This window comes from Phoenix dactylifera, chromosome 6, assembly GCF_051530095.1.
Source record: "Phoenix dactylifera cultivar Ajwa chromosome 6, Ajwa_hap1_PhDact_Kaust_v1.1, whole genome shotgun sequence".
Lineage (NCBI taxonomy): Eukaryota > Viridiplantae > Streptophyta > Magnoliopsida > Arecales > Arecaceae > Phoenix > Phoenix dactylifera.
In genome coordinates this window covers 6651377-6664677 of record NC_143195.1, presented here as the reverse complement: position 1 = coordinate 6664677, position 13301 = coordinate 6651377, and the positions used below count along the sequence as shown (strand labels likewise).

Sequence of the window (13301 nt, the reverse complement as noted above, 5' to 3'; positions counted from 1 at the left end):
GTTTGGGTGGACAATAGGGGCCCAAGTGTGGAGTTTGGCTGGGGGTGCTTTGAGCTTCATGTAGTCTATGACCTCGATTGAAGTCTTCATTGGCTACCTCAAGGGATCCGTGAGGAACCCTGTTACTGCAACTTGGGGTATCGAATCTGGTATGTGGCCTACCATATTTGGTTGGATAGGAATGCCTAAGTCTTCGAAAAAAGAAGGCAGCATTTGAAGATGGTGGTTGACAAGGTGTTATTCTATGTGGCCGAGATCCTCTCGTCTCATTCCTTTGATGCACCTAGGATTGCAAGGGACATCTAAGACTCCCATTCAGCTTTTACAGCGATTCAGATAGTCTATATCTCCTGGAAGCCTTTACCCCCGAGCTTTCTCAAAGTGAACTTCGATGGTAGTATGACCAATGGCATCAATAGGTACGGTGTTGGATTTATGATTAGAGACCACGACTCTAGACTTGTTGCGGTTGGAGGACGATACATGATGCTTCCATCTCTGAAGCAAAGTTAAGAATAGCTTCGGAAGGTATTGTCTATGCAAGGCTCATCTTGAGACCGAATTGCATTTAAAGGGGATTCGATTATGGCGATCAAGTGGATCTAGGGCCAACATAGAGATTATGATGGACATTGCCTCCTGCAAGACATCCATAGGTTGATGATGAATTTTCCGACCACTTATGTTTATCGAGAGGCGAATAGAGATACTGATTGGATTGTTTTCGCTAGAAAAGCTATGAGACTATTTTTTTTTCATCATTTTTTTAATTTTTAATTTTTTTAGTTGTATTTATAGTAGAACAATACGGTCTATGTGGTCTATTAAAAAAAATAAAATGTTGGGGTTGATCTGACCGGAAGGCGGTGTCAGATATTGTTGATAAAAAGTGACAGGGAGGTCGGATTTTTGGCCACATCAACTACTTTTCCTACTAATTTCTCTGGTAGAAAGTGGGAAGTTGAAAAAACTGTACCAAAATCCTTTAAACCCAAGCAAACATATACCCACTTTGGATATGGGAATCAAATATCAGAAACTTTAGCCCCTCACAAACAATTCAACCAAAATGCAAGCACGGACTTCTGGACAAGATAGTATACGGAGGGAGATCTTGGTGGATGGGATAGGAGGGGCCAGGTTTGTCCTCCTCCTTCTTCTTCTTTCTCTTTTTTTTTTTTTTTTTTTTTTTTTTTTTTTTTTTTTTTTTTTTTTTTTTTTTTTTTTTTTTTATATTTATTTATTTATTTTTTTTTTTTTTTTTTACGGCTACTCATATCATATAGTACGAACATGAGTACAGCCCTCCAAGTCACGGGAGAGTAAAAGGTACAACTGTGAAGGGACGTCTACATCAGACGTCCACAAAAAAGCACCTGAGTGCCGAGCGACAAAGGAGGCGACCCAATCTGCTGCCCGGTTCGCCTTCCTAAACACGTGTGCTGCCTGAAAATCAGCCATCATCTGAGCCATCCTACGGGTCTCTCGAATGAGGGGATGGCCATTCCCAAACCGATCCACACCCCGAATCAGATCAATGACCACCGATGAATCACCCTCGAGGTACACCCGCTCGGCCCCGGCTAACTGCCTTGCAAAGGATAAGCCCTCCCAGGCTGCCTGTAGCTCTGCACTAACTACAGTAAATTCAGGCGTACGCCGTCCACCTGCTGCTACCGTCAGGTTTGTCCTTTGGAAGGGCTGGCAGAGGGAGGTTAAAGGGTCAGCTGGGCATGTCGTTTCCTCCAGGACGCACACATTCCAACACACCCGTGGTCTGTCCTCCCCTTCGCACCCCACCACATGCCCCTGCTCCTCTCTCTCTCTCTCTCTCTCCACACCCCACCCCCCATCTCACTCCCCCGCAAATACCTCCTCGCCACCCTCTTATTAGCTCTCCCACCACCACCACCACCACCACCACCACGGCACCACACCACACTTCAAATTCTCTCCTTTCCCTCTCCAACCACTCCCAACTTTCTCTTTCTCTCTCAAGTTCTAAGCACTTGGTAGTTCTCGAAGAAGAGAAAAAGGAAAGAAATGGCCATTAGGAAGTTTAACAAGCTCCCTCAAACGGCTGTTTTGAAGCAAATACTGAAGAGGTGCTCGAGCTTGGGGAGGAGTGGAGGAGAGCAAGAAGGACTGCCAGTGGACGTCCCAAAGGGGCACTTTGCGGTGTACGTGGGGGAGAACCGGAGCCGGTTCATTGTTCCCATCTCCTATCTGAGGCACCCTGAGTTCCAGAGCCTCCTCCGGCGAGCCGAGGAGGAGTTCGGCTTCGACCATGACATGGGCCTCACCATCCCCTGCGAGGAGGTCGTCTTCCGTTCCCTCACCTCCATGCTACGGTGAACAGGAGAAGCGTGCTCGCTCTGTGTTCTTCTCTGCCGGCTTCTATCTAACTTCTTGTGTTCTTTTTGCCGGCTTTTTTTTTTTCTTTTTTTTTTTTTGGTGATTCGGACTCAAAACCTATGGGATTATCTGTGGGTTGGATTTATACATCTCTGAGCGGCGTGCGGTTTGCGCCACCCTGTGAGAGCTGATTCCCCTGTTTATATCCATCTCTCTTCTCTTTGTCCATTTTCTATTTTCTCTCTCTTTTTCTTTTAACTTTTCTGTTTGAGCCCATGGCATGGCAACGAGAACACTGCAGGGGAATTGAGATTGCTGAATGAAGGTAGAGGTCAGATTAAGAAGAAAGGATGGAGAGAGGAGCCAAGGTAGCACGTAACTTTGGTTGGTAATAGAAACCGGGGTGGGAGGGGAATGGTGAAGTTTTGACTCTTAATCCACCTTTTATTCTTGGACAAAATGTTAAATATAAGAAGCAGTGCAAAGGAAACTTAATTTACTTCCAACCACTCATACGGGCGGGCCAACACCGGCTGCTCTTTTATGAGCACTTTCTAAGTGGCGGACGACTTTAACTGTTTCAATTAAAAAGGAAGTCAAGAATCAGAGACGGTTTTTTCTGCTCCGATACATGTTGTACCAGAAAAAATCCTGTTTTTTTTTTTTTTTGAACGTCTCACAAAGTCAACAAATAAAATACAATGCAGAGGAAGAGGAACAGATATATATCCCATCCGTAAGTACTTCGCCGCTTACGGATGGGATATATATGCACCTTTATTCGCTTCACAATAAATAGGAGTGGTATGGAGAGAGCTAAAGCTACTGGCTGTAGCTTTTCCTTAAGTTGGACAGCAAAAGAAAAGCTACATTAGCATGGGGGAAGCCTTCTAATACTCCCACACCTTCCGATTTATCTCCTATTACAACAGAACAACCATGTCAAAGTCAATTGTAGGAACCCACCCTTTTTTAACTTTTGGCTTTTTTTTTTCTTAGAGTTAATTAAGGCCAGATCTCAGGCCTAAACTATATTTGGTTTTAATCAAGCTTCAGCTCGGGCTTATTTAAAATTTAATATTTTTTATGTCCAAAGTTGACACATAATCGGCTCTAATTTTTCTGTATTAAAGAATATCTCCTAATTACAATAGAACAGCTGCAACGAATATAATATTTGGCCACCATTGTTTTTGTACTCACAATGTGATCTTTTGAAGGTCTCACCTGTTGGGACAGGGCTGGATTGTATCTTTGGCGCAAAAAAAAAGATTCATCTTCCTTTATGGGAATCTACCATTGCATGGCACAATGATCGCTTCGGAATTTATGCGCATAGATAAATAGAGATGTTTGAAGTATTTGGAGATCTATGCATGGTGTGATCCATTGATTCACACTGCAAAAGAAGATCAACTATTTTTTGGCACGAAAGATACAACCCGGACTTATGAGTTGCCGACATAGGTGCCAAATATGGCTAGCTTACTAAGATGTTAGGATATAACCTTGCATATGTGCAAGTATAGCAGCACATTTAATATGCAAAGTAATCAGATAGGTAAGCTAGCTAGAATGAGCACTATTTTTTAATGTACATCAGAAACTATAGAGCAGCTTTACAGGTGGAAAGAAATTTGTTAAAAATGATTATCCGCCCATAGGCTTGAATGATCGTATGTTTTGATTTAAATATATACAACATATTCTATAGCCAATAGACTTTCACATCAGCTCTAATAAATTACGAACAAACTTTCTAACAAATTTAAGTTATAGATGGATGTGTAACCCTGTCCACATTTTTTTGTGTTGGATTATTATCATCCCCCTCAAGATAAGCTACTTATCAAGGAGACTCAGCTTGCCTTTCAATATGCGGATCCACCTAAGATGTAGCCCTTTAGTGAAGATATCTGCCATTCGATCAATAGAAGGAACAAAACGAAAATCGAGCAACTTCCACGCGACTTTCTTACAAACATAATGATCGCCAATTTCCACATGTTTGGTGCAAGCATGGAAGATAGGATTGTATGTAAGGGCTAGTAGGCCAAGCAACGATACTTAGCTTCTATTGATGATCTAGAAACCGTAGGTTGCTTCTTTGCATACCACAAAATTGGATTAGATCCCCAATAGATCTAGGAACCAATAGATTTGGACAGCTAACCCAATCGGCATCACAATATGCAACAAGATCTATTAGACCATGCTTGAGATAAAGTCCACAAGTAATGGACCCTTTTAAGAAGTGTTGGATACACTTTGCTGCTGTAAAATGCTCCTTAGTTGGGTTCTTCAAGAATGGGCATACTTGATTAATAGAAACAAAGATGCAGGTTGTGTGAGAGTGACATATTGCAAAGCTCCAACCATGCTTCCATAATGAGTGGGATCATTGAAAGGAGGATTGTATGAGAGGTCCAACTTTTGAGTAGATGATGGTGAGGCCACTAGTTTGCACCGAAGCATATTAGCATGTTGAAGAGGGTCCATAATGTACTTGCTTTAATTGAGAAATAAACTTGAAGATGTCCGATGAACCTCAACACCAAGAAAGCAAAAAAGATGTCCCATATCCCTCATTTTAAAGGAATTGCTAATTGGAGTAGCCATAAGATGTTGAAGAGAAGATTGATTGTTTCTAGCAAGGATGATATCATCAAAGTATAGAATAGGATAGATAATGACACCATCATAATTATAAATAAATAAAGAAAGATCGAAAAAGGATATGGTCAAGCCCAAGTCTTGCAAGTTGGAGCTAAACTTTTCACTCCATGCCCTAGGTGCCTGTCGAAGTTCATAGATGAATTACCTCATCAGACAAACATGATTAGGGTACTGGTCCACATAACCAATTGATTGAGCTATGTATACTTCCTCTTGAAGATTACCATAAAGAAAAGCACATTCTATATCTAGTTGACATAAAGTCCAATTATGGGACAACTTAAGGCTATTATAAAAAAGAACAACCCGAATGGTAGAATGCTTGACCATAGGGCTAAAAGTTTCAATAAAATCTACACCAGCTTGCTGATGAAAACCTTCAACCACCAAGCAATCTTATTTATTAATGGGTCCATTTGGGATGTGTTTAATTTTGAAAACCTTGCACTTGACAACATTCAAATTGGGCTTGTAAGAATCTAAGGTTCAAGTACCCTGTTGTTGAAGAGCATTGAACTCTTTGTCCATAGTTTCTCTCCACTCCACACTCTTGACAGCTTGAGCATAGCATGTGAGTTCAACAACATGATTAACAGTTAATGCAACAGGCAAGGGATGTTTAGTAGCTGAGAAAACTTTCTTGTTAATAATTCCATTTTGAGACCATGTAACCATGGGGTGGGTTCTCATGATCCATGTGGTGGGACCAGGCTAGTGGGTTGTGGTTCCATAGCAGGGATGGGCATGGGATGATTTTCTATTAGGGTACCTGATATAGGTAGAGTAGAGCCATGAGTTGTCTGAGAAGGTATGGGAAGAGGAGTCAATGGGCCTTATGAGTGATCCTGCGAGTTGTTAGCCATGGGTGAAGGATTCAAGTTGACATTGAGAGTAGACTCTTGTATAGGTGCCGCATGTATGGGGTGAAGATTGATGAGACCAACTAGTATATATTAGTGGGGTTAGTTTGTGAACTAGCATGTAATTAAGCCATGAGGGAACATTTAACTTGAATATGAGAAAAGCGAGAAGAATATGGGAACACTCGCTCATTGAATACAATATGACGTGAGATATACATTGTGCCAGTAGCCATGTCAAGACATTGGCATCCTTTAGGCTCGTTTGGTTCGCGGGAAGCATTTTTCTTCCTAGGAATATGTTTCCTGGAAAACAAATTCCTAGAAAGAGGATGCCTAGGAAAGTACTTTTGGCATGTTTGGTTGACCATGGGAAAGTGACAAATTTCCAAGGTGCTTATGTTTGGTTGGCCATCCACTTTTCTAGGAAAGTTATATGTAATTCCTATTATGCCCTTAATAAAAATTAGTTTTTTAATGCCTCTTTAATGTTTCTTTAATGCTGAAGGGACGTTTTGGGAAAAAGTAAAAACGGAGTGATTCCCGCCTCATGGGAAAGTAACTTTCCCATGTTTCTCATGGGAAAGACTTTCCCATGAAATATGGGAATCACATTCCCATGGGAATACAACTTTCCCTTCTCTCTCCTTTGAAAACTCCAACCAAACAAGAGGCATCTCATTACTTTCCCGTTGACCACACTTTCCCCCCTTCTTTTCCCGCGAACCAAACGAGCCCTTTATGTTGAGAGCTCTACCCAAGGAAAATACACTTTGCAAATTGAAACTCTAGTTTATTTTGAGTATAAGGCTTCAGCCACGGGTAATACAAACAACCAAAAGCCTTTATATGATCATAGTTAGGAGGAGATTTGAACAATGATTCATAAGGGAATATTTTAGGTAGGGATGCATGTGGCATATGATTGATTAAATATGCAACAGTATTAAATACTTCAAACCAAAATTTGGGTGGAAGTGATGAGTGCGCAAAAAGAGAGAGCCTCATTTCAATGATATGGCAATGCTTGCGCTCAACTACACCATTTTACTCGGGTGTACAAGAACAAGATAATTGAAGGATGATACCATTACTATGGATAAAATGAGTGAAATGATTACTAGTGAGTTCCCCCACCATCAGAATTGAAAATCTTGATTTTGGAATTAAAGAGAATTTCAGCTCACACTTTAAACTCAATGAAAATATTACAAAACTCAGCTTTAAAATATATGAAAAATATCCATGAATTATAAGATAAAATATCAACAAATAAAATATAATATTTAAAATTTGAACAAGATAAAATGGGAGCAAGACTCCACACATCACAATGTATCGATTCCAAAGGTTCATGAGAAATAAAAGTAGAACTAGAAATTGGCAATTTGCAACTCTTGCCTAATTGACATGATGAGCAATATGCTTCCCTTCTTTATTAGCAAGCAAAAAATAGGAGCAAATGGCTGATTAAATATCTTTGGAAGGGTGTCCAAGGTGGTGATGCCATAAATCATGGAAAACATAGAGGCTAAGATGGACGATGGGTTGCAGAGATGAACGAAATGGGTAGAGTCCATTCTCAATTGTTCCTTAGTAGAAAGTCTTTCCGGGATTTGGTCCTTCACAAGAAAAGCACAATCGTCAAAAACAATGAAACAATTGTTATCTTTCAAAAATTGTTTTGACTGAAAGTAAGTTGCAAGATGCATTGGAACAATACAAAATATGATTTAGCCAAAATGTAGCATTTGGAAATAAAGAAGAAGAAGATCCAATGTTGGAGATAAACAAACCTTGCCCACTGCAAATCTGAACTGTGTCCGAAAGATTACCAAGGTCGGATATAATATAGTGTATCGCTCCAATGTTAGAATACTAAGTGGTGTCATCGGTCATATGGTGAGAAGCTGCCATACACTATATTATAGCAAAACGGCCCACTTTATTGCAGGATATGACAAGTCGGTCTAGAAGACGACCGAACAGATTTCCATTGTTACATGGATGCTTTGGGCATGTTTGCTACTGTAACTGATTATTAATTTACACTCCATGGGCATTGTAGCATTGATTTGTTTGATCTAAGTCTGATTATTAGATTACACTCCATGGGCATTGTAGCATCGATTTGGTCATGATCTAGGTCTGTTCTATTATTCTATATTATGTTCTGTCTTAACCCATGAAATTGATTGGGCCTTATACTAGAACCATGAGATATGTTGCAGTTTTAGCATTTGGCAGCAAAGGCAGTACTTTGGTCTATACCATGAGTCTCTTCTTCAAGACTCACCTCATCACAAATCAGTAGATTGGATGCTTCCTCAAAGGATATATATGACAGTTCGAGCTCGATCTCAAATGATAGAAGCAATAGGATGATATATTGGGGGCAAACCATCGAAAATGCAAAGAGAAGTTCATCATTTGAGACAACAAAACCAACGGCAGCAAGTTGGTTTGTAAGTACCTTAAAATTTTGCAAGTAATCTTGCAGTGAGAGTGAACCTTTCTTGATGCACTGGAGCTGTTTCTGAAGTGTTGTGACTTGAGAGAGAGTAGCCAATCCATAATGACATTCCAAGACTTCCCAAACTTGCTTGGCAGATTTGATAAAAGCTGAGATCAACAAAGTGGCATTAAATCAAGATAAAAGCATTTGATCTTTTGCGTACTAGTCATTTTATTAAGGTACTGTCTTTCGATGGAGCCAGTGTTGAGCCATCAACATAGCCCATTCGATGATCCCCACGAAGTATTGGTTCAAATAAAGACTGCCTCATCAAGTAATTAGTGCCATCAAGCTTCATAGGTACAATGCTGGAAATATTTGCTATGACAAGGGAAGGTGATGGAACAAAAGATAAAACTAAGTTGGTGGATGAAGAAAAGGAAGAAGAGGATGTGGAAAAGGAGGAAGAAGATGAGAATGCCATGAGTAGGATCTGGGCTATTAGGCTAATGGCTCTGATATCATAAGAGTGGAAAGAGAATTGATGAAAATAGTAGCCTAGATGATCCTATGTTCTTACTTATATAGATATAACATATTGTACAGTCGATAGACCCACACCAGCTCTAACGAATTGCTAACAAACTTCCTAACAAATTCAAGTAACAGATGGGTGTGTAACCCAGTCAACATGTTTCCATGTTAGACTATTATCAAATTTAACATGACTCCATGCTTCCTATTTCTTATGCCATGCCAGTGGCATATGTAGTAAAGAAACTCCTTTTGTCAATTCATTATTTTTGTGTATTGAAATTTTATATTTATTATTTTTAATTTTTGATTTTATGGTGTTGATTTTAATTCTTTTATATTTTATATCAATTTTCTTTTTTGGATGCCTCAAAGAAACATATTTCTTGATGAATGATAGTTTTTTTTCTGAAGAGATGCATCCTTTCTTCTTGGCGCAACTCTTTGCAAAAGAGTGCGTTCCTTTAATAAAAAGATGCATAAATCAATATTCCTAAAGCATCATGCCTCTCTTCTTGCATCCTTTCTGAAACCTATAAATAGAGATCATAGGGCAGCATCAAACTGATCAATTAGAGACTTAGAGGATTGTGAGATTTTCCTACTATCTTGATCCTCCTTATCAGTATTATATCTTATATTACTATTTTAAAATTTAGGCTTAGACTAGTTCGGGTTCCCCCTTAAATTGTTTTCTTGGAGTACACCTTAAGGCAACAATGAAATGTTTGTTATATCTTAGGAGTAGACTATCAACTATTTGCATTAAGGTAGCAAAATTCTACTCTAAAGGGAATGCCACCCATAATGTGCTTCGAATAGGATTATCTTCTTCTAATTGCACTACAGTGTATATATTAGTAGGCTGAGAAAACTCAATATGTATCAATTGGGCATGTCCCATCTATTAGAGAAGCAATGATTTGAGCTATGTGTTACCTTAATTACAAGTGTACATCAATAACTATGAGGTATGTATCCATAATATGGTGGGTATCTATCAACAAATTGTTGGGCCGCCATTAGGTCGATAGCCAAGCAGGATACCTACATTAGGTCTCCTTCCTCTGGCAAAAGCCCAAGCATTAGTCTCTCCCTCTGATCCACTGCCCTACATGTCCCTATAAAGGAGAAGAGGAAGATCCTTTCATATCTCCTTTGATGGGTGAGATTGAAGTAGATATGATTGTATTGGATCTTTCAAGCCAAATCTTGCCGCAATCACGGATCACCGCTTCTAGGGGAAGAGGTGGTGGATTAGAAGAAAAGGGCATTAGAGTTCATGGAGATTTGAAGAGGCATGATAGCGATGGTGGTATTGAAAGATAAGGAGGAGGTGGAGTATTTAGGTGGTAGGTAGTTAAGTAGAGGAAGATGAAGTAGGGAAGGGAGACTGGGAGAGGAAGATGAAGTAGGGGAGGCTGGTGATCACTGGTGCCTCTCTTTCCTGTTCGTCTCTTCTTTCTTTGTTTTCCTAATCGTTGGTCTCGGTTAATGAGAATCTGTTACATAATCTCTAGTTTATCTTGTGTATGCTTTGGGATTCTTGAGATCAGGTACGTAGCATAATATAAATCAAGGCGCTTATGAATAATATAAAATAGGTTACGAGCACTAGAAAAATCTTATGCAATTATATGCTAATAAAAGCTTAGTGCACTAGAAAAATCTCATGCAATATGCTATTGAAAGCTTAGTTCCCCAGAAAAATCTCATTTAATGTGCTAATAATGTTAGTAGTCAATATGATAATAGACAGGTCATAAAAGGACATACTTAATCAAACTTGATTGGTCTAATATCTTGAACAATGAGTTAATTCAACTCAGTCCACACCCACGCCATATTTAGAGCTCAACTCAATATGAAGATCAACTGGAGCTCAAGTCCTAGGCCCTACTTGATCTGTGAAAAGAAGGATTTATTTTCAGATATATATCATGATTGATCTAATATTAGATATAATATTATATATGTCATAGAAATATATTTTATAAATTTTGAACGAAATATGTTATATGTGATAACATGTCTGAAGTTCTAGTAAACCTAGAGAAACGATCCCTATAATTCCCTTTCAAGTTCAATGAAGAAGCCTAGGACCCATAATGGTGCATATATGGTTATACGGATTTTCCACAACCTATTTCAAAAATTAACAAAACTAGTATGTCTGCAACAAGTCCTTGGGTGATGGATCTACAAGACTACCGCTTGGGTGATGGATGACACAGATCTCTCTAGTCTTCTGCATGCAGCTGATCGGGAGGACTTCTCTAGCTTCACTACTTTCTGCTAAGAGCCCAACGTGAAAGCCGTAGCACCCCATAGTCATAAACCAACCAGGAATCATTGGAAGTTTCAACAAAGGATTTATAAGACTTAACATGGACAAACTTTGAGAGAGTAGTAATTTCCTATGTTGAAGGAGCCATGATTTAAAACTTTTTAGTGCGAAGGACTCAATGGGGCTCACGGAAGAGATCGAGCTAGGGGTTTAATTTGTCAAAAAGGAAGTCCTTTAGCCTCTTTTCTTCCTTCTGTTCTTTAGGTTATCGTGGTTTTTTTTTATGCATTAGCATGGCCTTACTCTTGCATAACTATGGCTAGTCCTATCCTTCCTCTCGGATTTTTAGGGGAAGGTGAGATGTTTTAATACCTCCCTTCCCCACGAACTTCCTTCATTAGTATCTTCGCAAGTATTTCTTTTTTAGTTTTTAGTTTAGATTTAGCTTCTTGCACCTAATGTTTAATTTTATTTTCGCTTCTGCTCCCAGGCACTTTTAAATCCCTAGGCTAGGTATATCCTTACCAAGTGATTTGGGAGGATCATTGGATCTGTTGTTGATAAATTTGGCCTCTTAAGATCGGTTTGGGCAGGTCTGGGGCAAAATCCACCACGTCTCGACATAATGGTAAACCAAAATTTTGAGATACAGTCTAATGTTAATGTTAGGAGTCTGAGTCTAGCTTCTGCCCAAATGTTAAAACTTTATAATATTTTTATTTGAAAAGTTTTGCCCCAACTAGGATAGGAATCTAACTTGGATTCTCCCAAAAAAAACTTCATCAGCATAAATCGAAGCTTCATACCACAATTTTGTACATGTTAATGTTAGGAGAAAGAAAAAGTTTTATCCTGCTTTTGACCTAATCTTGTTTCATCTCGAAAAGGAATTCGACCTAGATTTAGGTATTCTAATCTCGCTAATATAAACAGAGGACTTCTCGAAACGTTTTATTCAATTAATGAAACAAAATGGACTTGAAACTCTGCTTTCAAAATTCTCCTATTTTTTATTATTCATAGGGGTGGCAATTTACTCTATCCCATCATGTACCCGCCCTGATTCCAACTTGAATATATATAACTCTTCACAAATTTTCTCTCCGGGGCGAAAGGAAATTGATTTGGATGCCAAAAAAAGAAAATTTTGTAGCTTTACATGACTTGATCCATTCAACCAGCCCCATCTAGCTCTACCTAACCCACTCCAAGACTCTACCTTCCCTGTCCCAAGGCAAGTATGGGAACGGAATGAGTAATAGCTTACCTGATCTATACCCGACCCATTGTCATCTCTAATTATTCTTTTTGAGAGGTTTGTGTTGAGCATATTGAAGGAATTTTTTCCTTTTCTCTTTGACTGGATCTAGTTAATATCAAAGCCTAGGGTCCTTGAATAATTGCACGTTGCAAGGCATGAGTAGGAGTGCCTGAATGATCATCCTTAGAGCATCCACATAGTCCTAAGAGTTCTCCTAGATGACTGCTCCTAAGGGACCTTTGATGGCAAGGGTAACCTTTGCAGATTACTGAGTTTCATAGGTTATTTCTTCTCTTAGAAGCCACCATCATCCTCTCTCAAGGTCAACTTTGATAGTAGTGTGTAGGAGAGAGGTGCATTTGGTGGAACTGCATAATGCGTAGAAAGGGCAAACTTATATTATAGAAATATTGAGGACTTTCTACATCTATCTTGAGGGGGACTCGTTGACCATTATCAGGTGTTTTTCGGCTTCACCATATGTAGATACCAAATCTCATCCCCTCTTATAGGATTGCTGACGAATGGTGCACCTCTTGCTATCTTTTCAAATGACATATCTGCAAGAAAGCCACCAGTGCAGCGGATTGGATGACAGTATATGTTGCTAATTTTTGAATATTTTGTATTCGGACTCCTACAGATATATCTATACATGTATAGTATAATATTTTGTATTATCAAACAGGATCTTTTGTTGCTAGAAATGCATGCTAGAGTCTCTCAAGTTCAGAAATGGCAGAGGAAGATAGGAGTGGAGAAGAGGATGGCATCCCATTCCATCCCCCTCGCATGATAGACATGGGGAGTTATAGAGAGTTACCTCTTGTGACAACTCCATGGTGTAGTTATCACCAAGATGGCAACTACTCT

At 39.3% G+C, this 13301-nt stretch overlaps 1 pseudogene; it reads left to right on the top strand.

Moving 5' to 3' along the window:
- The first annotated feature begins 1861 nt into the window (after nucleotides 1–1861).
- On the top strand, nucleotides 1862–2706 carry LOC120107731 (auxin-responsive protein SAUR50 pseudogene; annotated as a pseudogene).
- The last annotated feature ends 10595 nt before the right edge of the window (nucleotides 2707–13301 follow it).